This window comes from Suncus etruscus, chromosome 7 (assembly GCF_024139225.1).
Source record: "Suncus etruscus isolate mSunEtr1 chromosome 7, mSunEtr1.pri.cur, whole genome shotgun sequence".
Classification (NCBI taxonomy): domain Eukaryota; kingdom Metazoa; phylum Chordata; class Mammalia; order Eulipotyphla; family Soricidae; genus Suncus; species Suncus etruscus.
In genome coordinates, this window is record NC_064854.1 from 102,874,375 (window position 1) to 102,901,374 (window position 27,000).

At 35.5% G+C, this 27,000-nt stretch overlaps 2 non-coding genes across 2 annotated transcripts; both read left to right on the plus strand.

The window, feature by feature from the left end:
* Positions 1–18,737: 18,737 nt before the first annotated feature.
* Positions 18,738–18,901, plus strand: LOC126015339 (U1 spliceosomal RNA). Its single transcript, XR_007498213.1, has one exon. It is a non-coding gene; the product is annotated as a U1 spliceosomal RNA (small nuclear RNA).
* Positions 18,902–19,494: 593 nt separating this feature from the next.
* On the plus strand, positions 19,495–19,601 carry LOC126015049 (U6 spliceosomal RNA). The gene has a single exon (XR_007497953.1). It is a non-coding gene; the product is annotated as a U6 spliceosomal RNA (small nuclear RNA).
* Positions 19,602–27,000: the final 7,399 nt, after the last annotated feature.

Genomic DNA, 27,000 nt, shown 5'->3' on the forward strand with positions numbered 1-27,000 from the left:
GAACTAGAGAAATGACCAGTCAGAAAGGAAATGTTAAAAGCTACCCTTCAAGGAATTGGAAAACCTATTATCAATTGCTAAAACTTTTTTTTTAAAAAATCCTTGAGTATCCATAGCATGATCACATCTCTTTGTTTAGGAAAGATTGTTCACCATTAATAACTAAAAACCAAATAACTATAGATATAAACTGTTTATTAGGAGTCACGGTGCCTAAATTAAAAAATTCAAAAGAGCTCTCAATATTGAAGCAATATATATTTACAGAAAACACAATACAAGTTATCTTTATACCATGCCTCTTAGCCACAACGTCAGCATTTTGGGTGCTGCTAGCTGTCACTGTGTGTGAAAACCTAGGCAAAGTAGGGCAGAAAAGCACCTCAGCATAACTTTTCTGGAGAAAAAATGTGTAGAAAAATATACACTGTATATGCAAACACAGACAACCTTTAACTTATTTCTCTCGGTTCATAGGACATGATGAGAATTAATTAGCACATTCCTAAACCATTAGCCCAAATTTTTCTTCTAATGTGTACATCTACGCATAACTGAATATTCTGTAAAGAAGAGAGACAGAAACTAGAAAGCTGGGGTCAGAGGCAGAAACACAGATGTATGTAGAAAAGTATGTTCTGTGATTGTGTTTTTATGATGCATAATTACAGATGATTTCAATTCAACTCTTTTACTATGAACTACCCTTTTTTTTTGCTCTAAATGCAGTACCTACAAAGCCCCCCCCCAATTCATTTCTTACAGACTTTGAAGATTTAAAATTTTCTCCAAAATGCCACATGTCAGTCAAAAAATAAAATGATTGGCTTTTAAAATTATAATTTAAAGCACATTGACTAGAAGGTACGTTTTCATTAAAATTTAACCCCTTTTTTAAGCTTAGTCTGGGGCTTTGGGGCATTCTGAAAACGTAGGAATTTTTACCTTCATTTCCTTCTGAAAATAAAAAAGCCACAAAACAAAAAATACAGAATTATGATGCATAATAGTGATATAAGGTCATGCCCTTTGATAAACACCACAAGACAATATCAACTGCAATTTTGTTTGAAATACACAGTAAAATCAAGTCTGTTTCTTCCTGTTATAAATGTTTAGAAATTAAATCTAACAAACTAATTTATACATTTATGAGGACTTTTTTTAAAAATAAAATCACTTTATAGTCCTAAGAGAAATCATTGTCTATAAAGTACAATTTTCACACTAATCATTCTTGTTTCATTAAAATATGAACCATTAAATAACTCACGAACATAATAAAGCAATACAATAAAGAAGCATTTTTAAAACTGCTTGTTTTCTACTTTCTTCATGTTAGAATTAAAAGAATTACCTCTAGTTATTTTTACCTCTAGCTTGCACAAATACATATATGTGATAAAACTTCAGAGAACTGGACCAGAGTTACAGTACAGTGAGTAGGGTACTTGCCCTGCATATGACCAGCCAGGTGTGATACCCAGAACCCATAAGACCCCCAAAGCCTACATGTAGTGAACCTTAAATGGAGAGCCAAGACTAAACCCTGAGCACTGCCAATGTAGCCTTTCAAAAAATATCAGACAAATATAGAAAGTGTAATACTAGCTACCAAACAAATATCTGATAACATTCAGACTAAGGTCTTAAAATAATACTTTGTTACAGTCAATTTTTCACTTTTTCCGTGCCCTTTGGTCACATAAAATGATGCTGCTGGGAGTGCTGGGATAAGGGTTTGTAATACTTCTCTGCTTCATTTATTACTTGTGATGCATCTATAGTCATTTAAAATTTTAATTTCTAAATGAACTTTATGGCTTACCTCCCAAAAATTGCCTTGGATTTTTTGCGATACAACAAATGAGTCAAAGGGAGAGATATTAGACAGTATAATATATTTCATTTGCTGGATATAAGAAAATTAAAAGGCATTATTGTAATAATACCCATAGATAATTAGTGATGAGAGACAGGAGGACAAGCCCATCATAGGTCAAAAGAGCAGTGAATGCAGTTAGGGTAAAGAAGGGTCCTCTATGACAATGATAGTTGGAACTGATCACTCTGAACAAAAGAAGAGGTACTGAAAAAGGATAAAGTGGCATGTATTGTACCTTTTAAATAATGATAGAGCAAAGCATAGTGTCAAAATGGAGAAAGAAGAGAGAGAGAAGCAAAATGCTTGCCTCAGAGATGAGGGGAAGAGGGAATATGAAAGGGGAGCTACCGGAAACATTGGAAGCAGGGAAAGTGCACTGGTGAAGAGCGTAGTATACATTCTATGACTGAAACTCAAGTCTGGACAATTTTGTAACCCTGGTGCTTAAATAAAGAATTTATTAGGGCCTAGAGCGGTGGCACAAGCGGTAGGCCATTTACCTTGCACATGTTAGCCTAGGACAGACCTAGATTCAATCCTCCAACATCCTATATGGTTCCGCAAGCCAGGAGCAATTTCTGAGCGCGTAGCCAGGAGTAATCCCTGAGCTTTACCGAGTGTGGCCCAAAAACAAAAACAACAAAGCAAAAAAAAAAAAAAAGAAAAAAAGAAAAGAATTTACTTAAAACGAATTTAAAGAGTATTACTAAAATTCAAATGTGCACCTTTTGGAGAAATTTCTGAAAGGTTCAGAATTACATCCTCAAATTACATCTCTGACCAGAAAGAAATCTGATGTAACTAGTTTGACCTTCCAAGTCCTGACTAAGGCCATGCCACTTTCTCTGACTGCATTTCATATTCCAGTCTCTAGACTTACCTCCTTCCCAAGAAGCACTAATAACCCCACATAGCACATAGGACTAAACAAACTTTGATAGTTAAATGCCAATTTTAACTTCTTGTTCTAACATTCCTTGTACGATCCTAATAAAGCTCAGCCTTTTAGAGCCTTCGTTTGTGAATTTGTAAAATGAGGCTCACAGCTTTATCAACAGCATAGAATAGTTGTGATGAGTAAGTGAAGCAGTATGTGAAAGATCCTTGACAAACTGCCTCATCTATGATGAGTTCTGTAACAGCATCCACTGTGACCTAGGATAACACTTCATATCATAATAGATTGTATATCCTACTCTACCCCTACTATGTATCCCTACTATAGCAGATAAATCAAGGGAAGATAGGCATAGATATAACTGCACAAAATTTTCTTTAAATACTGGCCTTTCTTTTTGTCAACTATATGAATTACCCTTTCTCTCAGCATCAGTTCTTTTTTGGTCTTTGAAAGAGAAAATGGTGTATAGTTGCTGGCACCAGGTAATATCTAGCACCAGACTACTTCATTATATTTACCACATTATGAATATTTTAACTCTATCTTACTGCACTGTGAGACCCTGATAGACAAAAGTCAGGTATTTGTTCATCATACATATAATGTTCAGTGAATGTTGGTGCCAATTATATGTCCTATAAATGTTTATAAAATTATAATTTTTTTAAGAATTTACAACAATAATGAAATCATGAGACCCAAACTTTTATTAACCAAACTTAAAACTGGGTCAGTTATGATGGAAGGCTGTGGGTGGCATGGGAACATTGATGAAGGGAATTGACAATGGTGTTGGGATTGGTGCTAATACATTGAATGTCTAAAATTCAACTATGAATAACTTTGTAAATCACAATTTTTTAAATATAAAGCTTTAGGGAAAAGAATAATGATTGAAAAGCAAAACAAATTAATGGCTTGAACAATTTCATAATAGGCATGAAAAAGATATTATTCCCCAAAACAGGCTGTCAAACATTCTTTTCACAAACGGATTTAAGGAAAGAGAGTTATAACCTTTTTAATCACAGGAGGCATTTTCCAAAAAAATCTTTGCTATGAAAACCCAGGTACAAAAGTGACAAAGTAGGTACAAGTTATACCTATGGGCGATATCACAAATAAATGGCAAAGCCACTCAATGTTAAATAATATTTGAATATTAAATATATATAGTAGACCAGCCTGAGCTGCTACATTGCTTCTTCCTACATTTTTGCTTCATCATTGTAAAGAGATCTCACCATAATCCTGAAGTCATTTATAGAACTGGAATATCAAATTCAGGAAATAGTTGGTTTTCTGTCATGAGTACTTATTGACTGTGACTTGAGAAAACCCCCATACAGATAAATCTAACACTACAATAATTCAATATTTTTCTCCAAAACAAAACCATTAGCATTTTATTAGAAGAAATATTTCATCTCTCGCTCTCTATTTAAACATGCCACAGATGTAGCACACTGTGTGGGTTGTTAGAAAGTCAAAGAACATAATTTCTTGATTAATTGCCATATACAGGATCCAAGTTATGCACAATTTTGGTAGTTAACCCTACCACCTCCCATAAGCAGTTACTGCTAAACCTTCCAAATAAGCACATTTATGATAAATCACTTGGAGCTGTTTAAGTGGATCAGGCCTTAAGTTATTCCTTGGGATAGATCATGTCATTTTCAATGTGCCTGAACTGCAGGAGAGAAATTCCACTGTAAACCTCTGCTGTGGTATCTTCGTTTCCCTTGCAGGCTTCAGAGAGTCTCAGTCAATATTTCTTATCTTATTTTTAAATATCTTGTGGTCTCAGAAATGGTTGGTGATTCAGAAATTACATCAGGAGTCTAAAGATAGACTATGTGCTTACGACTTCAATAAATGCAGGAGTTCTATAACAGGAAAAGAAAATGCCTGTTGGTTTTAAGGCTTTGGGGAATAACAGGGCTATTCTTAGTTTGGCCAGTTTGAGATTTTCTCTCCAAATATGTTACCTCTTCTCAATCATCTATCCTTTTTAAACTGAGAACATGAATATAAATAGCAGGGGTGATCTATAGCTACAATTTTATAAACCTTTTCCCCATCACAAATTGTTTTATGTCAAAGTTTCAATATTGGTTATTTCACCAGTAGATTTCAGATTCTCTCAAGAGATTAGGGCTGGATGCAACAAAGTTAAAGTAAAATACCAAAGCCAAAGTCTCATGTTGGTATGGGCACTCCTATTGTCATTTTGCTTCAGTGAGTTACTTACTAAATCCTTATTTTTAGGTCTAAAATTGATGTAATAAAAATCCTTTGCAGGTGAACCTATGTTTTTTCCCCTTCCTGTATAAACTCATCTATAAAAAGCATCTTATCTTAAACAACATTAAGCCCTCCAATACACTGATGGTAAAAACCTGTTCCTCTCACCTCTAAGGCCAATTAGATGTCTCTTCAAATATTTCCTCTGAAAGTTTATCTTCTTCCACATAAGAGATGTACTTTCCTGAAGATTAATTTATGCCAATACTTTATCTTCTCTTATTGCCAAAGAAATCTATTTGTAAGACTAGAGAAATAATTCAATGGGCTGGAGCATGTTTTCCAAGTAAGAGGCTTAGATTCAATCACCAATACCACATGGTTCCCTGAGCAGTACCAGGAACTATACCCCTGAGCACTGTTAAGTGTGACCTAAAATAAACAAACAAACAAACAAATAAATTTTCACTTAAAATACTCGGTTGTAGGAGCCAGAGCAATACTATAGTGGCTAGGATGTTAGCTTTGCACATGGCCACCCTGGGTTTGATCCCAGGAGTAAATAACACCTGAGCATTGGTATATGTAAAACAAACCTTTACCCCAAATTTTACTGTATATACCAATCAGTGAATTACTTGTGAGTTCCAGTAAAAAAAATACACCATATGTTTAATTAAAATTAGAAAAAGTAACATTTATTTGCAGTATACAGATAATATGATAATGCAAATAATATACAAATAAGTTATATGATGATATGCAATATAACTATTGCAATTAAAATATCCTTTTAAGAAAATTCAGTGAATGGGGACCGGAGAGATAGCACAAGGGTAGGGCAATTGCCTTGCACACAGCCAATCCAGGATAGACCGTAGTTTGAATCCCAGCATCCCATATGGTCCCCCATGACTGCTAGGAGCAATTTCTGAGCACAGAGCCAGGAGTAACCCCTGAGTGCTGCCAAGTGTGACCCAAAAACCAAAAGAAAGAAAGAAAGAAAGAAAGAAAGAAAGAAAGAAAGAAAGAAAGAGAAAGAAAGAAAGAAAGAAAGAAAGAAAGAAAGAAAGAAAGAAAGAAAGAAAGAAAGAAAGAAAGAAAGAAAGAAAGAAAGAAGAAGAAAGAAAGAAAGAAAGAAAGAAAGAAAGAAAGAAAGAAAGAAGAAAGAAAGAAGAAGAAGAAGGAAGGAAGGAAGGAAGGAAGAAAGGAAGAAAGAAGGAAGGAAGAAAGGAAGAAAGAAAGAAAGAAAGAAAAAAGAAAATTCAATGAAGTGCTCACTCCCTATATATGTACATATATACATATAAACACATATATGTATATATACATATTGGATCATACCTCCTGGTGCTGAGAGTTGTCTCCTGGCCCTACATTCAGGGATTATTCCTGATGGGGCTTGAGGACCAGATAGGGTGCCAGGGACTGTACCCAACACAGCCATGTTCAAGACAAGCATCTACTTGCTGTACTACATCTTTTAAATAGAAAATGCCATTAGAAAATTTCTCCAAGGGCTATGCCAAGTTTTGTTTGTCTTGTTGCTGTTTTAGTTTTGTTTTTTCTTTCTTAGTTTCCCTAGGTTTTCTGGCTACTCTAAAATCCATTCAATAACTGAGCTTAACTGAATATGTATAATGAGAATTGAAGGGGATTAAAAACCATGAACAAAAATGTCCTCTAAGTTTTCCTACATGTATCCTATAATTTTCCAGTTGGCTTAACCACTCAACATATTTAAATAACCAACCAACATATTTATTTAACATTCGGCAGATGGACATGATAGGAACATCATGCTATTCAGATGTACTTTTTATAACTGCAAGGTTTTCTTTGTGCCAGGATCACAACAGGTTCTTAAGGTAAAGCTACCCTACCTGCTGTTTCTTCAATGCCGGAGCAACTCTCAATCTAAACATGTCCACTAAGATTAATTTAAATCCCTGGCATTACAGTGGAAATCAAATCATTCTCTTCAATCTATTTTTCACCCACAGCATAAAAGAGACTATTTTACATGTTAATAGTAATCTGATGTGGTTGTATAAATCTGATATAAATATGATACTCTGTTTGGAAATGATGCTAATTTAGTTTAAAAATGGAGATTACATTTCAACTTGTAAAAGAGCAGGATGGAATATTAGCATTCATGACTGTTATATAATTTCCCTTTACACTACACAAGTGTTACTCAACATCTTTTCTGAGACTCTTTGTCCAGAGATTTCCCATTCTTCCTATAAGAAAAAGGACTTCTCTATTTAACTGCAAGTTAAACAGGTGGTACAGACCCTTGAAAAAAGATTAACAACAACATTATAAATGCATTTTTGAAGAAACATTTAAAGTTACAATGTAATAAACTGAACAGAATGTCATAAGAATGTCAAACTGGGCACAGTAAAAATAAATGTTATTCCCAAGGAAAATAAAAAGTCTGCATATTTATGTAACATTCAGCAGATGGACGTGATATTAATATAGGGTTTTCAGTTGTACTTTTATAGCTACTAGATTTTCTTGTCTAACTTGGCAACCCTAGACACCATTTGAGTTTTGGATTTGGACAATACTGCAACAGATGTCCAGACCAATAAAATAAATTCCTTAAGGGCTATGCTTAATTTGTGTAATTGATCAATTTTGGTTACATAGGCCTCAGCTCACCAGCATGTAACTGCCTTCCACAAAAGCTTTGCAGTGGGGATTTCATTCCATATGTTACTAGGGTTAATGGACTCTCTTTGACAATGCTGTGGATACAACAGGGTCTGTGGTGACACCTGTTGGCGATCAGTGGGAGAAAATCAACAACTGACAAGAGTGTGTGATTCTGGGACAGGTTTTCTTGACCTTGTCACTGTGGATGTTCTGAGCCAATTAACTGGGGGAGGAATGGTGGGAGAAGACTGTACTATGCATTGTTAGAGGTTCAGCAGAACCTCTGGGTTCTATTACTAAGTTAGTAGACACCAGTAGACAAACTCATACCTCAAACCCTAATTGGGAAAATCAAAACATGTCTCTAAAGAGTACCAAATATCCCCTAGAAGACAACTTGACCCCAGGTAAAAATAGTGGGTTTTTTTTTTTTTTGGTCATAGAATAAATATTTCTACAAAAGTTACAAATATGAAGGGCTTATGATTACTTATATAACTTTTTCAAAATCAATGCAATACACATTTCCCCCCTTGCCTTATATCTTAATCTAACATTAGCATGACAGACAACTAAGGAAAACTGAGCCTAGCAGAGGCTGTCCATAATACATGTGCCAGAGCATAGCTTCATCACTGCACTCAGGCGGGTGGTAATTAAGACATAGATTTTGAAATCCAACTCTAAGTGTTCATCACTCACCTATTAAACTTGCCAGAGTTGCTATGTTAATTATCTCCCCGTATCCTTGATTTAGCATAATATGGCCTGCAGTCTGTGACAGAAATTAAAGGAAAGACCAGTGACCTCTTTTGTGATTGTGCTAATAACTACATGATAATAAATTAGTTTTCAATTTCCAGAAGACTTTACATGGTGAAAAAAAAATGGAGCAAGTACATGATACACAGATTTGATAAAAGATGGCCAATCATTGCCAACTTTGATTTTTTTATTAAATTAGTTTCCAATCAATGTAAACAGGAAATTTAAGCAAACGGCCATACTATTTATCTGGCTGGAGGACATTTCGGAAGGCTAAGGAAAAAGAAAATGTCATATTTCACACTGCTTTAGGGGGCTGAGAGAGAGTGGACCATACCCGGCTGCACTCAGAGGTAACTTCTGGCTCTGTCGGTGCTCAGGGATCGGGGACGAGGGAACCATATGCAGTGTGGATATGAATCAGGGTTACCAGCGTACAAGGAAAGTACCTACACCCCTATATTATCTCTCCAACACATACTCTGGTTATTTTACAGCAAAAGTTTAATTTTATGAATCTTTTTCAGGGGTAAAGGAAACTTTGACCCACAGTAACTGTACAAGCTGCGTGTATAAATGCGACCTACACAAAAGACTTCCTAGTCAGACACTTGAAGGATTCGTATTAATAACAGATTAAAAACATGAAAAGTAAGTGACTCATCCAAGAGCAAAGATGTGCCATGACTTCTTGGCATGACTTGTGCCTTTCTTACATCTTCTCCTGCCTCTCACAGCTTTCTTCCCTTGGCTGACAAAACACAAATAAGAATGTACAGGAAGCATGGCCCCACTCTGATGTACAATAATATTTAGCTAATTAGAAGATTCCTTCAGCTCATTATGCTAGACAGTAGGAAGTAGAAAACTACATAAAAGCATGACACTTGCAAAGCCCCAGGATGGTGTCAAAGCTGAACTGGCATCACTCTTTTATTTCTTTATAGACTTGATGTGATGGCAATTTCATTCCTTTAAAAACAGTTTTGACTTTCCTCGGGAATGATCCTTTGAATACTGCACCATCTTCTGGCCAAAAGCTTAACTACAAGTTCTTAATTACAGTGTAAATTCTGTTTTCTGGGAATGACTGCTATATTGGCTGTATTCGTTTTTAACACAGAAAATTAGGGAAGAAACATGACATTTCACCATGATTACATAAAAATATATATATTGAAACTGCTTTAATACATGGGTGTTATTCACAGTCTTAAATAATTTCTATACCACAAATAACCATGTAAACTTATACATGTTATTGAAATTTTCATACCACAGGTAACTATGTAAACATGCATATGTTCAACAAATTACACTGAGTAAAGCCCAAATAAATCTTAAAAAAAAGTTGACCTCTGAATGTTTGCAATATATTCATAAAATTATGAACCAAAATCTGAATCAATTTAAAGAATCCAGTGATGAAGTATGTAGTAAGGACTGGAGAATAAAAAAATGGATCTTTTAAAAATAATATATATATATTTTTATACTATTTTTATATATTATTATTGATAGTGTCACTTAAATCATGATGAAGTATGATAATGTAACACTGAGGATGTGCCAGACATTGTACTAAGCCCTAATGAATCCTCAAAACAACACCTTGCTGGTTGAAAGAAAAGGAGTCGAAGAGCCAAAGATTGTAGTTCTAGTTAGCCTGGCTCTGGAACTCATAGACTGAATCATGCTGCAGAGCCAAGCCACGCGATCAAGATTAGATTCCAGAAAGGTTGATATAAGGAAACTCTGAAATAATGGGATGTGTCTGGAGACAGGGAAAATTTAAGAGCAGTTCTAATTTCTCTGTATGAAGAATTTAAGATGGAAACAAATTTGGAGGGAAAGGAGAGCTAAAGGGCTTACACATTTGAATGTGTGTTTGCAGAGCAGCAAAGAGATCCTGTCTAGATAAAGTAAAATGTTTAAGAGTTGCTTATGGGAACAATGGAAACCCTGCAAGATGCTCTGGGTGGCTGCAACAAAGCTCAGTATGTGCTAAAGAATCAAAGAAGAGCAAGGAAATAGACTATGGAGTTAATCGCTATGAAGTTTAGGATCAATTGTAGAGAACCGGTTTGAAAAAGAAGGTTTAAAACAAAATACATTCAAGAAGTACACATCTATCTAAACACATTATTACTGAGTTATAACCAAATATAAAATTTAAATACAAAATTTGTTCATCAATACACAAAGTGGCAGGAAAATGAATTGTACAAAACTATGAGGCAAAAGTATTGTATACACCACGATACAGTTTTCCACTAAATGGAATTATAGTTCGTTTTTGAAAACCTTTCATATTCAAAATGGAAAAAAATACACTTAAATGGAAATTTTTTAGCATTACCAAAAAAATAACCCACTAAAGCATACCCAAAAATTAAAAATAAAAACACCAGCTTATAGCAAGCACAGGCATGTTTTGCAACACACATCCTGAATTGAGTCAACCCAAGAACTGTGCCAAGGCCACTTTAACCGTTTGAAATTCCAATAGCTCTCCAACACATTAAAAACCAACAGTGACTCTGGTCAGGCTTTTCACCTTCTATCGTAAAACCAAAAATGCTCCTCAGATTTATTTTTGTTAGGAAGAAAAGGTATCATAGAACATACTTTCTATGGGGTCAGAGATGTGGATCAGAGGCAGACCATTTACCTTGTAGGCATGAGGACATAAAGAGTTCGAGCACCACACCATGCCACCTCACCTGCCAAAGACAACTGCAGTACTTCAACCAAGTGTGGAATAAGTCTGTGCTGCTCAAACAGGTGTGTGCAAACACCATAACAAAGCTGTGTGGAGGGGCCGGCGAGGTGGTGCTAGAGGTAAGGTGTCTGCCTTGCAAGCGCTAGCCAAGGAAGGACCGGGATTTGATCCCCCGGCTTCCCATATGGTCCCCCCCAAGCCAGGGGCAATTTCTGAGCGCTTAGCCAGGAGTAACCCCTGAGCATCTAACGGGTGTGGCCCGAAAAAACAAACAAACAAACAAAAAAACACAAAGCTGTGTGGCAATATTAAGTGTGCAAGTACCATAATCAAGTGTGGAACCCCTGGTCATGGCAATAACTACAATAAAGGGCAGGGAAGGGAAAAATTTTAAATAATTAAAAAGTTACAAAGAGCTTCTAAAAGCAAGGAAGAAAAGAAGAAGCAGATGTGAAAAGCAAAAAAAAAAAAAAATGAATATATCTTGGAGAACACAGAATCTAGGAGGATTCTAAAAAAGCAAGAAACAAGTTTTAAAAGTTTTTTTAAAAAATTAGGTAATATTTGGACCACAGGTGAAAATAAGGAAATCAGGAGTTGACATTAAATTGTGGAGAATAAAATAATTGTGGAATGCAGGGATATGTTTTTTATGTTGTGACCTTTCGTGGACAAAATGTCCAGTGTATAATTGAAGTTAATCATAATAACTCCCTTTGGACTGAAGTTAAAACTGGAGGTACCATCAGTCACTCCTACAAAATTTGGAGAAGGAACATGTAAGCAATTAACTTTCCAAAGCAAAGAGAAATGAGAAAGAAAAAGTGATCCAATTCAACGTTTTGGTAAATGCACCATTAGGAAAAAGTAATATGAGAACCCAGGGAATGAAGCAAAAGAATATACAAGATAAGAAGAAAATTAAAGGGGTGTGAGAATATTGGCATAGCAAAGAGGCTATAGTTAGTGAGGAAACTGCTCCAAAAAAAAAAAAAAAGAGAAAGAGAGAGAAATCTTTATATTTGACAGCTTTTTATTGAGCATATACTACGTGACTGACACAGTTCTAGGAACTGAGGATAAATTAGTGAGCAAAACAGACCCTGTGTTCTTAAAGAGCTTGCATTTTAAAAGGATCGGGCATACAATTAAAAAATCATTACACTAAATTAAACTACATGAAATTACTAACTAGGCTTGGTCTCGGCCCATAAAATATACTATTTTATGTCATTCAGTCCTTATAATGTCAGACATTGTTAGGTGTAGTGGAGGAGATTAAACAAGACATGGAAGAAAAGCATAGGGGCAGAGACGGAACTTCTTCCATAGAATGAAGATGATGCATCCGTAGGAAGAAGGAATTTGGAAAGCTACCCAAGAGAGGTACAGATGTGCCAAGAGGATATTTGAGCACCAGAAATCAAAGCAACAGTAAAGGTATAGACTCTGAAGATGATTAACAGCTTGGTGAAAAAAAAAAAAAAAGACTCAAAGATAATTTTTGGAAGTTTTTAGTGGAATGGGAGAACAAGGAAGACCACCCCCCTCAAAACAAACAAACAAACAATAAGTGACAGATTCATTTCTTCATGTAATCATGCCTTCTTTCTGCAAAATGACAAGAGGGTTCTAGACAAAAGAGGGGTAGTAATTCATATAGAAATAAGGCATAATTAAGAGAGTACAGGTAGTAAAGATGTCATATAATAGGCACACTTCGAGAAATCCAGTTTCCAGAAACATTCCCTTGAAGAAATGTAAGTAGATGTCTTCAAACCTGAAATAGGTGCAAATTCAGATTAAAATTAAAACAATGTGCAAGGTCAACTGTGAGTGAACAATAACAGGAAACAATGGATAGAAGCAGCAGAGCCTCAGCTCGATCTGTTTCTATGCAAAATGATAAAAATCCCTGGCGCTTCTAGGAGCTTTGGTATTTCCATTCAAGCTTGAAATATGGCTTTCTATAGACAATCTCTCAATGTGTATATGTTGTTAGAAATTTTTAGGAATTTTAAAACACATTGAGGGCCAAACAAAACACATCTGTACTCCAGATGGGAAATGCGAGTTGCCAGTTTAAAACCTCTGGCTCTGAAGAAAAATGGCAGCATGGTCCCCAGACTGAATCAGGCCTCTGAGCTCCTGATTTCTAGTTACATTCACCTGCTAAATAGTCCCAACCGTATGTCCTGTTAATATCTCCACCACAAAATGCCCCATTTCAAATTCATTCTCTTTCTACGCAAAAGACCACTTCCTGCAATACTTATCTCATATGCATGCCAGTGCCACTGCCACCAGTCACCTTTGGAGTGAACGTCTCACATTACTTTCCCTAACCACCTATAAACTTTATCCTGAAATCAGGTCCCAGCAGCACCTTGGTGTATACTTTGCTTTGTTCCCTATGACTTCCTCTTCTAAGATCTCAGAATGTTGGTATATAGACTATAGGAGTCATTTTCCATCTCCCTCCACTTGCTCTCTGCTTTATTCATGCTAGATGTTACTGGATTTTTCTACCCAAAATACAATTTTATTTTACTACTCTTTTTTTTTGAGGGGGGGGCACACCTAGTGACACTCAGTGGTAACTCCTGACTATACGCTCAGAAATAGCTCCTGGTTCCTGAGAATATACAGGACTCCGGGAATTGTATCCAGGTCCATCCTGAGTTGGCCACAAGCAAAGCAAATGCCCTACCGCTGTACTATTGCTCTGGCCCAGTACTCTTATTTTACAACTCACTTTTACCCCCAACTCAGAAACTTTGAATAACTCTCCCCACTGCTTATTAAAATAACTTATTAAAATTACAAACAACTTCAACTGACCTGCTTCTTTCATGGCACTTCTCAGTAAGATGTTTCCTAATACTGCATTTCTTTTTAGATAAAATGCAAAACGTTCATCCATATATGAACATATTCTAAGCTACTGCTAGTGTGAACTGCTCATTTTCCAAAACTATCCCTTTAAAGCATAGAAAAATTCTATATCTCCAAGATAGTTTATCAACATCATAAATATGTATACTTAAGGCCATGTAATAATTATTCTTTTAGAATTTTCTGCTTTGTTCCTTGTGGTATGTTTATCCTTGTGCCTGCCCTCTACACACTAAGTGCCATTAGTACATTAATACAAATAGATTGTGATAGAAACAGTTGTCCCACAAAATACTTTTTCCAGAATATCCTTCACATTAACTTGAACTCTCTAGGTACTCAACAACAGGTAGCAAAGAAGTTTGATTACAAATAGTCATCAGGACCCATGCCCTACAGTTGCTGCCATGTAATCTCATTGACCTGCTCCACAGACTTGCAGTATTCTCAGAAGTGAAAACCAAGCCACTGAAGTCTCATGTTCGAAAACTCTGGGGTCCCCTAGGGAGGGAAATAGGTCTAGTCTCTGCCCTGCCAAAGCCCCAGCAGATACAACCAATCTAATCTTTGCAGAGACACAACTAATCTTTGCAGAGACACAACTAATCTTTGCAGAGACATAAAACTGACAAAAATTGGGACAGAGGTGATAGAACAGCAAACAGCTGACACAGGTTTGATCCCCAGCATCCATATGGTCCCCCAAGTCTGCAAAAGTAATTCCTGAGTGCAAACTCAGAAGTTACCCCTGATTACTGCTGGTTGTGGCCCTAAAACAAAACAATACAACTCCCTGACAAATACTCCACCAGCTAGATCATTTTGGGACTGAAAACAGGGGTCTTCTCTGAGTGGGTCAGATAGACTCCCCCTCACAAAACCTCATACTTCTGGAAGCCCCAGAAAATATACCCACATTCCACAAACATTCCTATGTAAATTAAAAGGTCCAATCTCACAGATACTGGGGTGACTGGAGCAACAACTTCAAATTCCTCAATATTGGTGCCCCAAAAGGAGCACACCATATTAGATGGGAAAGAAGTATAGAAGCCACCTAACCTCAATCATTTAAAACAATTCAGAATGATCAACTAGCAGAAAACTGTCTAGTCAACCTTATATTGACTTAATGACCCCACCATTAGATCTACAACTTTCACAAAATTTCATTTGCTCTTTTTTAATACTATTACCACTTAGTATAGTTAGCAATATAAAATAATTTTTTTGCCTTCCAAGGGACAAGCTTGGGGATGAGTGGCAACTGGAGACAATAGTAAAGGGAATTTACATTACACTGGTATTGGGATTGGAACACTGAATCCCTGAAACTTCTGTATTATGAACAACTTTGTAAACTTGGGGCTGGAGCAGTGGCACAAGTGGAAGGCATCTGCCTTGCCCTTGCTAGCATAGACGGACTGTGGTTCAATCCCCGGCGTCCCATATGGTCTCCCTCAAGCCAGGAATGATTTCTGAGAGCATAGCTAGGAGTAACCCCTGAATGTCAACAGGTGTGGCCCAAATACCAAAAAAAAAAAACCAAACAAACAAACAAACAAAAAACACTTTGTAAACTACTATGCATAATAATTCTTTATTGGTGGTGGGAATGTTGCACTGGTGAAGGGGGGTGTTCTTTACATGACTGAAACCTAATCACAATCATATTTGTAATCAAGATGTTTAAATAAAGAAAAATATTTTTTAAAAAAATTTTTTTGTTTTTTTTGGGCCACACCCGTTCAGGGGTTACTCCTGGCTAAGTGCTCAGAAATCGCCCTGGCTTGGGGGTACCATATGGGACACCGGGAGATCGAACCGCTGTCCCTGATCCTTGGCTAGCGCTTGCAAGGTAGACACCTTACCTTTAGCGCCACCTTGCGGCCCCCCAAAATAATAATTTTTTTAAAGAAAGCAAAAGTCTGGGGGCCAGAGAGATAGCATGGAGGCAAGGTGTTTGCCTCGCATGCAGATGAATGGTGGTTTGAATTTCCGCATCCCATATGGTCCCCCGAGCCTGCCTGGAGCACTTTCTGAGTGTAGAGACAGGAATAACCCTTGAGTGCTGCCGGGTATGACCCAACACCCCCCCCCCAAAAAAAAAGCAAAACTACACAGGTCAGAAAATTAGTCACTGATTAAAAAGTCCTAACCAGAGTGAGCATGTTTCTTGACTCTTACTTTTTTTATAATTTTTAATTGATTACCATGAAATACACAGTTACAAAGTTGTCCAAAATTGAATTTCAATCATACAATGCCAAACATCCAGTGTACATTTTCCGTTAGCAATCTCCCAAGTTTCTCTCTCATCTCCTTCCTTAACCTCTATGGCAAACATTTTCTCTCTTTCTCTCTTTCCTCTCTCTCTTCCTTTCTCTCTCTGTCTCTCTACCTCAATCTCTCAGTGCCTTTCTCTTTCTTTTATCCTTTTAGGCACTGTTTGCAATATTGTTACTGAAGGGATATTATGCATATCGTTTTTTATCTCATTTTAGCACTTAGTTCTTGTCCAGAGTGTTCCTTTCCCATTGTCATCATCATAGGTTCCTTCTCTGCCCTAACTACATTTCCCCACCCTTTGTGGTAAGCTTATTGCCATGGACTAGTCATTCTGGCCCTCAGTTACTTGACTTACCTCTGGTAAAATTCCCAGAAGGTTCCTCCCTTTTCCATGATTTCTATACTAGGGCAAATTCTTTTGTTCTGGCCTCTCAGAGCAATACTAATTAAGTGCCTAATATTGGTTTCTCCTTTACGTTCATGAAGTGACAAAATTTGTGTTTCAACTGTTAGAGCTATTGCCCAACTCCTAGCACAGAACTGCTTGCATGAAGAAGGCATTTTAAGATATTGGTGATGAGTAATAAACCTTTTAACAATAGTGTTTTCACTAACATCTCATTCTCATCAACTGCAATTCTCTATCTCCTTTCATACAGCTGAAAGATCAAAGACCACCATGAAAATATTTCTGACTGAATCCAAGTAAGAATGATCTTTCTACTATATATTATAAATATATAAATATAAATATGCTACATATACTATATATGATTTATATCATATATATTATATAAATATACTATTTATATTTCTATTATAAATGCATATACCACTTAGTTTCTTGTTATTATACTATATAAAGATGTTCGTCTTCTTTATAACTTCTTTATAACTTCTCAGTAACTTCAAGAGTACCAGGAAATGGTTTAGTAGCTGTGACACCTGACTTTCAAATGTGAAACTAAGAATTCAACTTTGGATGCCACCATGGGTGCTGAAGATAATCCTGAGAGCTCTGTAGTTTGAACTTGGCAGTCTGTTGCTGCCATCTTGGGTACAACAAGAGACTTCTGTCTATTTCATAGTCAAGTATATGTAAGCACTCTGGGAAAAGGGTGTAACCTTCAAAAAGAAGACAACTTAAACATGTGAAATGTGTCAATAACTTCCTAAGCATTGTACAGATTTAATGCAATCCCTATAAAAATTCCCATGGCATTTTTTCAAAGAAGTGGATCAGATGCTCCTAAAATTCATATGGAGAAATAAAAAGTTCATGAAAAGCTAAACCAATAGTTGAGGGAAAAGATGGGAGGAGTCATTTTCCCCAACTTTAAACTGTACTATAAAGCAGTAGTCGTTAAAACACCATAGTATTGGAATAAAGACAGAATCTTAGATCAGTGGAATAGACTTGTATACCTGAGGATGAGCCCACAAGTTTATGAACATTAATTTTTGATAAAGGAGCAAGAAATACAAAATGCACAAAAAAGTCTCTTCAATAAGTGGTGCTGGGAAAACTGGTCAACTATATACAAAACCAAGAACTCAGACCTCTCATTAACACCATGCACAAATTATGCACAAATTAATCAAATGGATTAAAAACCTTGATATCCAACCTAAAAGCATAAGGTGTACAGAGAAAAACATAGGTAGAACACTCTATGACATTGAAACTAAAGACATCTTCAAGGATGAGATATCACTGGCCCAGCAAATGGAAGCAAAGATAAACAAATAGGATTACATTAAACTCAGAAACTTCAGCACTTCAAAGAAAATAGTGACTAGTAGAAATCAGGGAGAAAAAATCTAACCCATTCAAAATGGTGAGAAGAAATAATCAGACATTTCCTCAAAGAAGAAATACAGATGGCCAAAAGACACACACACACACACACACACACACACACACACACACACAAATGCTCCTCATCACTAATTATCAAAGAGATTCAAATCAAAGCAATGATGAAGCATCATTACACACCACAGAATCTAGCACAAATCACAAGAAATAAGAACAACCAGTGCTGGTGTGGATATGGGAAGAAAGGACTCTCATCCACTGCTGGTGAGAATGCAGATTGCTCAGCCTTTTTGGAAAATAAGGACATTCCTCACAAAGCTAGAAATGGAGTTTCCATATGACTCAGAAATACAATTCCTAGGGATATACCACAAGAACACAAAAACACATTAAAATATCCTCTGCACTCCTATGTTCAGCACAGCAGTATTTACAATAGCAAAATCTGGAAACAATCCAGAAACCTGATAACAGATGAGTAGCTAGAGAAACTGTGATACATCTACAGAATGGAATACTATGCAACATTAAGAAAAATAAATGTATACTTTACCTGGCAGGGAGATACCATGATCACGAAGGTGGTTTTCCCAGGGTGAGGCTTATCCATTGCACTCCGGATGTGCTGACCCCTGCGATTTCCCCAAATGTGGGAAACTCGATTGCATAATTTGTGGTAGTGGGGGACTGCGTTCGCACTCTCCCCTGAAAAAAAAAGAGGGAAAAAAAAAAGAAATTCATGAAATTTGCTTTTAAGGGATGAACATGGAGACTATTATGCTAAGTGAAATGAGCCAGATGGAAAGGTATAGATATAGAATAATCTCACTCATGTATGAGATGTAAGAAAAACAAGAGATAGTATGATAATAATAATACCCACGTACAATAGAGACAAAAGGCAGGAGGTCCAGTTCAGGGTAGAAAGCTCTCCACAAAGAGTGGTGAGTGTAGCTTGAGTAGAGAAGGGTGTACTAGGACAATGACAGTTGGAACTGACCGCTCTGAACAAGAACTCAGTACTGAAAGTGGAGAAATTAACAGTCAAGGAAAAAAGGTACCTTTTCATTAATAATAGTGCAAACCACAGTACTAAAAAAAATAAAGTGGAGGGCCCAGAGAGATAGCACAGCGGCGTTTGCCTTGCAAGCAGCTGATTCAGGACCAAAGGTGGTTGGTTCGAATCCCGGTGTCCCATATGCCTACAGGAGCTATTTCTGAGCAGACAGCCAGGAGTAACCCCTGAGCAACGCCGGGTGTGGCCCCAAAACCAAAAAGAAAATTAAAAAATAAAGTGGAAAGTGCTCGCTTCGGCAGCACATACACTAAAATTGGAACGATACAGAGAAGATTAGCATGGCCCCTGCGCAAGGATGACACGCAAATTCGTGAAGCGTTCCATATTTAAAAAAAAAATAAAGTGGAAAGAGAGAAAAGCAATTTACTGCCCTAAATCAAGGTAGGGTGGATGTGGGGAAGGAGGGAGGGAGACATGAGACATCAGTAAAGGGAAGGGTGCACTAGTAAAGGATGGGTGTGCATACATGGGTGTCTGACTAAAGCTCAACAATGAACAACTTGGTTACACAGTGTTTCAATAAATCAATTTAAACAAAACATATGGAAGTACTGCAGCCAGAAATGAAATCCCCAGCAAGTATGTACATGAACACTACAACTAAAAGAGAGATAAACCCCAGCAACAACTTCAGCCAAGTATAAACACTGCAACCTGATGTGCAATTACCCACTACAACACTGCTCAATGTGTGGGTACCACAACCAAATGGTTATGTGACCCTGGAATAGCACAATGGCAATATTTGTAAGACAGAAAGGGGGCGAGAATGGTGACTTTAAGAAAATCTATATCTTTATTTTTTTATCATCACCCTTAATGATGACTATACAGTTCACCATCCAATTATTTATAGGATAAATGAATAAAGGATTCTATTAATCGCCAAAACATTGATATGCCCTCTGTTACCACATTCAACCTTGAAAAATAAAATTTTAATGTATGATCTCTGTCTAAAATACCTACCTAATGTTCTCTTCCTATATTTTAGTATTAAATTTCTATTGATCCAAATTCAATTAGTATTTATTTTTCCAATAAATATGTCACTTTACAAGTAATACATTCAAAATTTTTCCAGCCAGTAAAAAATTATCATTCTATAAGTTAGTGGTCTGGTAGAATGAGTATTTAGTTAGCAAAAAATTAGAGATCTGTGAACTTAAACAGGTCAATAAACCCTCTGGTTTTCTCAATCTATAAAAATATTTCATTAATATGTGTTAAGAAAAAGTGACAGATCCTATGGATTTAGGGTTTACAGTTCTACAGACGAGATCCAACTCTACCTTATGACAGCTATGTTCTCTTAGATAATTATTTTGCCCTTTTTTATGTGAAATGAAAATAAAGGTAAAAGTGATATAGAGAGCCTCTGGTAAACTTAAGGTGTTTACTGCAGGTCGTCAGTTATAAAACCAGTGAGACCGTGTAATTAGAAAAGAATTCTGGGCAAAAACAGTTTTTAGGAATACTTATTTTTCTGTTGCAATTATTAGAAAGTTAAATGATCACACATCAATCATCTAATATTTATTTAAACAAACCTTACTTCTCAATCCTGTAACCACAAAAGCAACACTGATTCTTTTTTTTTTTTTTTTTTTTAATGAACTGAGGCTAGTTTTTTTTTTTTTTTTGTATGAATAAATCTGTAATTTTCCCCCACAGCTTCATGAACTTTCTTTAAATTTTTAGGAGGCCTTTTTGTTACTAGTGAATATGTCTGGAATATCTAAATGTGTTTTGAGTTAATGCAAACTTTTACTATACTGAAACTGAGACAAAGAGGGCTGAAGGTACAACGTTAAGCCAATCAGGGTCAAGAATATAGCCCAAAGGACTGAAGTTCATGCTTTGCCTGGGGGTGTTCTGGATTCAGTACCTGGCATCTCCTGGTGCCCTAAGCACCAATGGGTATGTATGGTCCAATCAGAAATAAAAATTAAATTTTTTGGAGCCAGAGATAAAACACAGCAAGTGAGGCACTTGCCTTGCATATGTGAGATCTCGGATTTAATACCTAGCAAAACACACACACACACATACACACAGACTCACAGACACACATACACACACACACTCACAGAGTCGGTCGAAAAAGTAGCTTTATTCTAAAGAATCCTATTCTTACTCTAATCTCTGAAAGCAAGGTACCTTTGCATTTAGCAAAGTGCATTGACAGAATAAGGTTGCTTACAACCATTTCTCTTGCCTTCTGTGTGAGAGCAAGCCTGACTTCCCTCCCTTTGGTATGTCTGTCTCTTGAACTGTCTCTAAAGGCTAAATGAAGTTCAACTCAATTCAAATTTTAAATGGCATTCTTCTCAAAAGAAAAAAGAATAATATTTTTACTTATTCAGATCAGAAGCCCCTTTTCAATGGATATATTTCTCTCACTCACAAACACTAAACTTTCTCAGAAATATTCAATAGGTGGCTCAAATTTTTCTTTCACTTTGGCCTGAGATTCTACCGTAGGTTTTGTTTGACCTTGAACAAGATTTAATCTCAAATTCTACTATCAGTAAAATATAGTGATAACAGTATTTTCCCATTAGGTGGGGGGGATCATAAAATTTAATGAATTGAAATTTTAGATGAAATATACTAGCAACATCAACATTGTGCATTACTTCCTGACCTGTATATGAATGAATGTAAATTTAAAAAGACAAATTCTCCAATTTATAGCATGATTATAGAGAAGAATTTTACACACACATACACACATGTGCTCATCCATATACATATGTATATGCATATGTATAGCTTGGCATTTATATAAATGTGTGATTTCAGTAGCAAATCAGCCAAAGAAAAAATTAGCTTTACTTTTTTCCAAGGGAAATAATTTACTGTTCATGTACTGTTATTTTCAAATGACTCTATTGCTGTTATTTCAAATCTAAATGTCCTCAAACAAGGCAAAGACAATTCTTCATTAAATTGTGCTTGCAGGTGCCATATTTTCTGTATTGTATTAGAGTCTTGAAGAATAATTCTATTTTTGCTGTATCTAGAAACATTGTTTATAAATACATTAAAATATTTCTTACCTGAAGTATTAGATCATCTAAAAAGGAAGGTATTTACTCATCAAGAGAAAAAAAATAGAAGTGAAAACATATCTAAGGAAGCTGTTGTCATAGTTTCTCTTCCCAATTAAAAAATAATCTTAAAATGTATTCTTCATTCTTGTTTCACTAAAATTGGGCCAGATCATTTTGTGACAAATTCGTTGGAAGAGTTTTGATGTGATTTAGTGGAAGTATTAATAAACATTTTTTTTTTTGCTTTGCACAAGTCTCTGGCTATTACATATATAAATTTTCGTATGCCTTTTTGGGAACAAAGATGAGATATTTCTGATAGAAAAAAGTTTTCTTTGCGTGCAGCTATTTCTCATAACTTATTTGTTGTCTAAATGCCATTATATTTTAAAATTAGTTCATTTATATAGATAAGGCTTTTATTCAACATAGCAGAGTTAACTTTGGCATCAAAATATAGTCTCCTGTCACAGAAAAAGTATATCAACTGATAAGGGCTGAGCCCTGGCTGATGAATGCTCACAATGGGGACAATATATAATTAGAGCTGCTTATCTTATAGTTTGAATGATCATCTTTAGTTTATTTAAATAACATTGTATCTTAACACCTAATAAAAATGTTCGATGTGAAACATAAACGTTTTCAGAGGCACACTATGGATTTGAACATTATCTAACTTTATTTTGCTAAATTGCTTTTTACCTCGGCAAAATAGTTCCACTAGATTTTTAATAATGAGAGACCGTATGTTAAAAAAATAAAATGCTTTTTTAAATAGTGAAAGAAGTATTTTCTCTAAATAAACATATTTTTAAAAGATAAAAATAGGGAATGGGGGGCTGGAGAGATAGATTGGAAGTAGAGCGTTTGCCTCGCATGCAGAAGGATGGTGGTTCAAATCCCGGCATCCCATATGGTCCCCCAAATCTACTAGACGCTATTTCTGAGCGTAGAGCCAGGAGTAACCCCTGTGTGCTGCCGGATATGACCCAACTTCCCCCCAAAAAGAGAATGAGATATACAGTAGGTAGGGCATGTGCTTTGCATGTATAAACCTTAGTTTAATATACAGTACGGCATATGATACCCAAGCACCTCCAGAACTATTCCCTGAGCACAGAGTGAGCACTACTGGGTATGGCCAACATTCTCCCAAAATAATTTATATGAAAGGCAACATCATTGATAATGAATAGATACAGAATTTTTAAAATTTTACTATTTTTACTGTTGAAATTCATATTTCATTTAGCATTCTAATTAACATAAGGCAGGCATTTTTGTCTGCTTTCATCCCTACCATCTCCTCACAGTTCTAGAAGAGTGGCTGACACATAGTAAATGCTAAATAAATGTTGGCTGGTTAAAAGAGCAAAAGAAGAAAGTTTGTCAGGGATGGCTAGATAAGATACCAGGTCACAGCTATAAAATTTGATTTTGGCAAAAAGCAAAATTAATTTCAAGGATCCCTTCATCTGCTACTTTAAGGTTGGCTAAGAAGGTAAATAAGAGGTAATAAAATTAAATTAAATTGATAATTGAGATTTGAAATTATGCAGCACAAATTTCCCAAAAGTAATAGAAATATTACTTATTTCATTAATGCAAAACTTTTGCAAGAAAGAAGTATAGTGTAAGTAATAAGAAGAAATAAGATAACCAAACTTTCAATATATTTGAATAAAAAGAAAGACTTCACATACATTCAGCATTCATCTGACACTGGGATCAAAAATCACAATTTCCCCAAGCAGTTCATAATTCAAAGAGGGAGAAATAAATGCACAGATTAAGATCTTCATATAAACAAAAATATAAGTAGACAAGAAAGTGGTAAAGTTGAAAAGAAAATTAATTTCTTCTCTTTCTACATATAAAACACTAAAAATCTGTGCAAAAATTCACATGATTTAGCAAAATTATACAAGAGATAATACATTCAATGAAAAACTTTTAAATATATTTATATATATACTTAATAGTTTTATATGAGACAAGAATCTATGAATGTGGACAGAGGATAGAAAGGGATAGGCCACATGCCTAGGAATGTACAGAATCTACACATAACCCTGAGTATTGCTGGAGATAGCCATGATAGCATCCAATACCAATAACTCTGCACAAATATACATCAGTCCTATGTAAAGAAAAATAACTGCACAGATATACATCAGTCCTGTGTAAGGGGAGTGGTTATCTAGAGAGGCTCCCGAGCAACAATGGTCCATATATTTTTAAAACAGAGGGATAATGAAGAACTGTAATGTTTCTGGAAGGTTTTAAAATCAGAAAAATATGATTAGAGATTTAAAAACAAAATACACAAAATCAACATGCACTTGCTTATAAAAGTTTAAGAATTATGACTAAGGGATAGCACAAACATATAGAGCACTCTTTAAAAAGTACTAATGCCAGGTCTGGTGCAAATTGAAAACAAAAGAGAACATATATAGAATATTCATTGGAGGGGCAGAGATATGTACAATAAGCAGGATACTTGCCGTGCCTGTAGCCTACCCAATTTAATCTCAAGCATAACAAATTTTTCCCAAAGTACCACCAGGAAAAATTCTTGAATGCAGAGCCAGGAGTAACCTCTGAGCATTGCTGGGTGTGGTCCCAAAACAAGCAAACAAACAAACAAAAAAGAATATTCATGGGTAAAAGACTATTCTACTAGTCTGAGGTCAAATTTAATCTTTGTACTTTTTTATTCTTTATTTAAAAGTTAGAAATATATCAAAATGTCAGGGCTGGAGCTATGGTGCAGAGGTAGGGCGTTTGCCTTGCACATGGCTGACTCAGGATAAACCACAGTTTGATCCCCTGGAGTCCTTTATGGTCCCCCAAACCAGGAGTGATTTCTGAGTGCATAGCAAGAAGTAACCCCTGAGTATTACCAGGTGTGCTTAAAATTAAAAAAAAAAAGTTAAAAAATGAAATATATAAAAATGTGATGAGTGTTCTCTATCTATCACTTAACTTCAATAGTTATTCATTTTTGAAAAATTATTATTTCCTATTCATATTTTTATTTGTATATACTTCTCCTTAAATCCTATATTATAATGAAGAAAATAACATCATATCATTCATCTATATAGTTTTGTGAATATTTCTAAAATATAAACACTTTAAAAATATAGATAAAACAACTTCATAAAAAAGTTATTAACAATTCTTTAATATCATCAAACAGGTAATTTTGAAAGCCTCCTGACTGAATGATAATAGTGATTTTTAGTCAGAATTTATTATCACCTTTGGAAACAGAAATAATACAACCAAAAGTCTAGACTTATGATTTGTAAGAAAAATATCTGACAATCCTAAAAAATTACATTATATAAGAATGGAGTAACTACACCCTCTTTTATTTAGGTCAAGTACTTTCCAGCTCATCACAGTCTTCAGGACTTACATTGTCCTTCCCACCACCTTTATTATACACATAGACATTAACAGTCTGGTTCTTGGACACAGTTGACTCTTTCATCAAATCTATGCTAGCCATAATTATGAACGATCAGAGTACAGCCTTTATCTTTACGTCACAGTTAGAGATCATGTCTTATAGATTTGAGTAAGTCATACATAGAATAGAAAGACACAACACTGAAGACAAATGGTCAAATCTGAAGGTCAAATCAAGGGCAGAACAAAAGAGTATGCAAAGTCAACAAACAGAAGAGCCAAGACAAGAATGGAGGAGTTATGAGGCACAGATTGCTTTGATTAGTTCAAGAATTATTTGGAGAACCAAATTATGTGCTGGGCTCTCTTCTTTGCCTCACATTCCAATATCCAATGATGGGCAATGTTGCTTTTAAAGGAGTTATGCCAAGTCCAACACTACATAAAGCCTTCCCTCCTTCCCCCATTCATTTGTCAGTTTTGAAATGTGAGCATGCAAGCCCAGAAGATTAAATTAAAAGTGTAGTCACTGGGGTGATGTATTAATACTCTTAAAATTGAAACTAAAATTAAAATCTGAAACAAGATTTCTTAACACTCACCTATATCTATATGTTGACTCCTTTTCAGGCATGCTGTAATACTCAATATTCAAAGTAAGGAGATAGGATGTTTGACAACCAAATGCTGTTCAAAATTCAAATAGCTTACTTTTAATACAGTAGGAAGAGAAGCTGTACAATTTGCTTGCTATGCACATATTAAATTAAAAACTAAAAAATTAAATAATTGTAAAAAATTAAATATTTACTTCTTAGTGAATGTTGCGCACTCAGATATTAATAAGTAACAATAACTACTGTACCTTATGCAAATCACACCTTGACTGAAAATTAAGTTCTCAGCATATGAGTACATGCATCAATCTATGATGTGCTTAATTTTCATTATATTAATGCGCCTAAAGAAATACACCGACTTAAAATAAAAGGAGACCCCAGAAATTTAATATAATGGTAAATCTGAATAGGTCTGTTATCAAGTTGGAAGTAGGCTAATGGTTCTCTTTAAATCCCTCAAAATTAATATGAACAAAAAGAACAAAACAAAAATAACAGAACAAAAATAAAGGAATGTATAAAAGATTTCAAGGAAAATAACCCACAAGACTGACACTTTCCAGTCTCTCTATGTAAAAAAAATAAAAAAGCCTAAAATTACTTAGAGCTTTATGTGAAAGCTCACTCAAG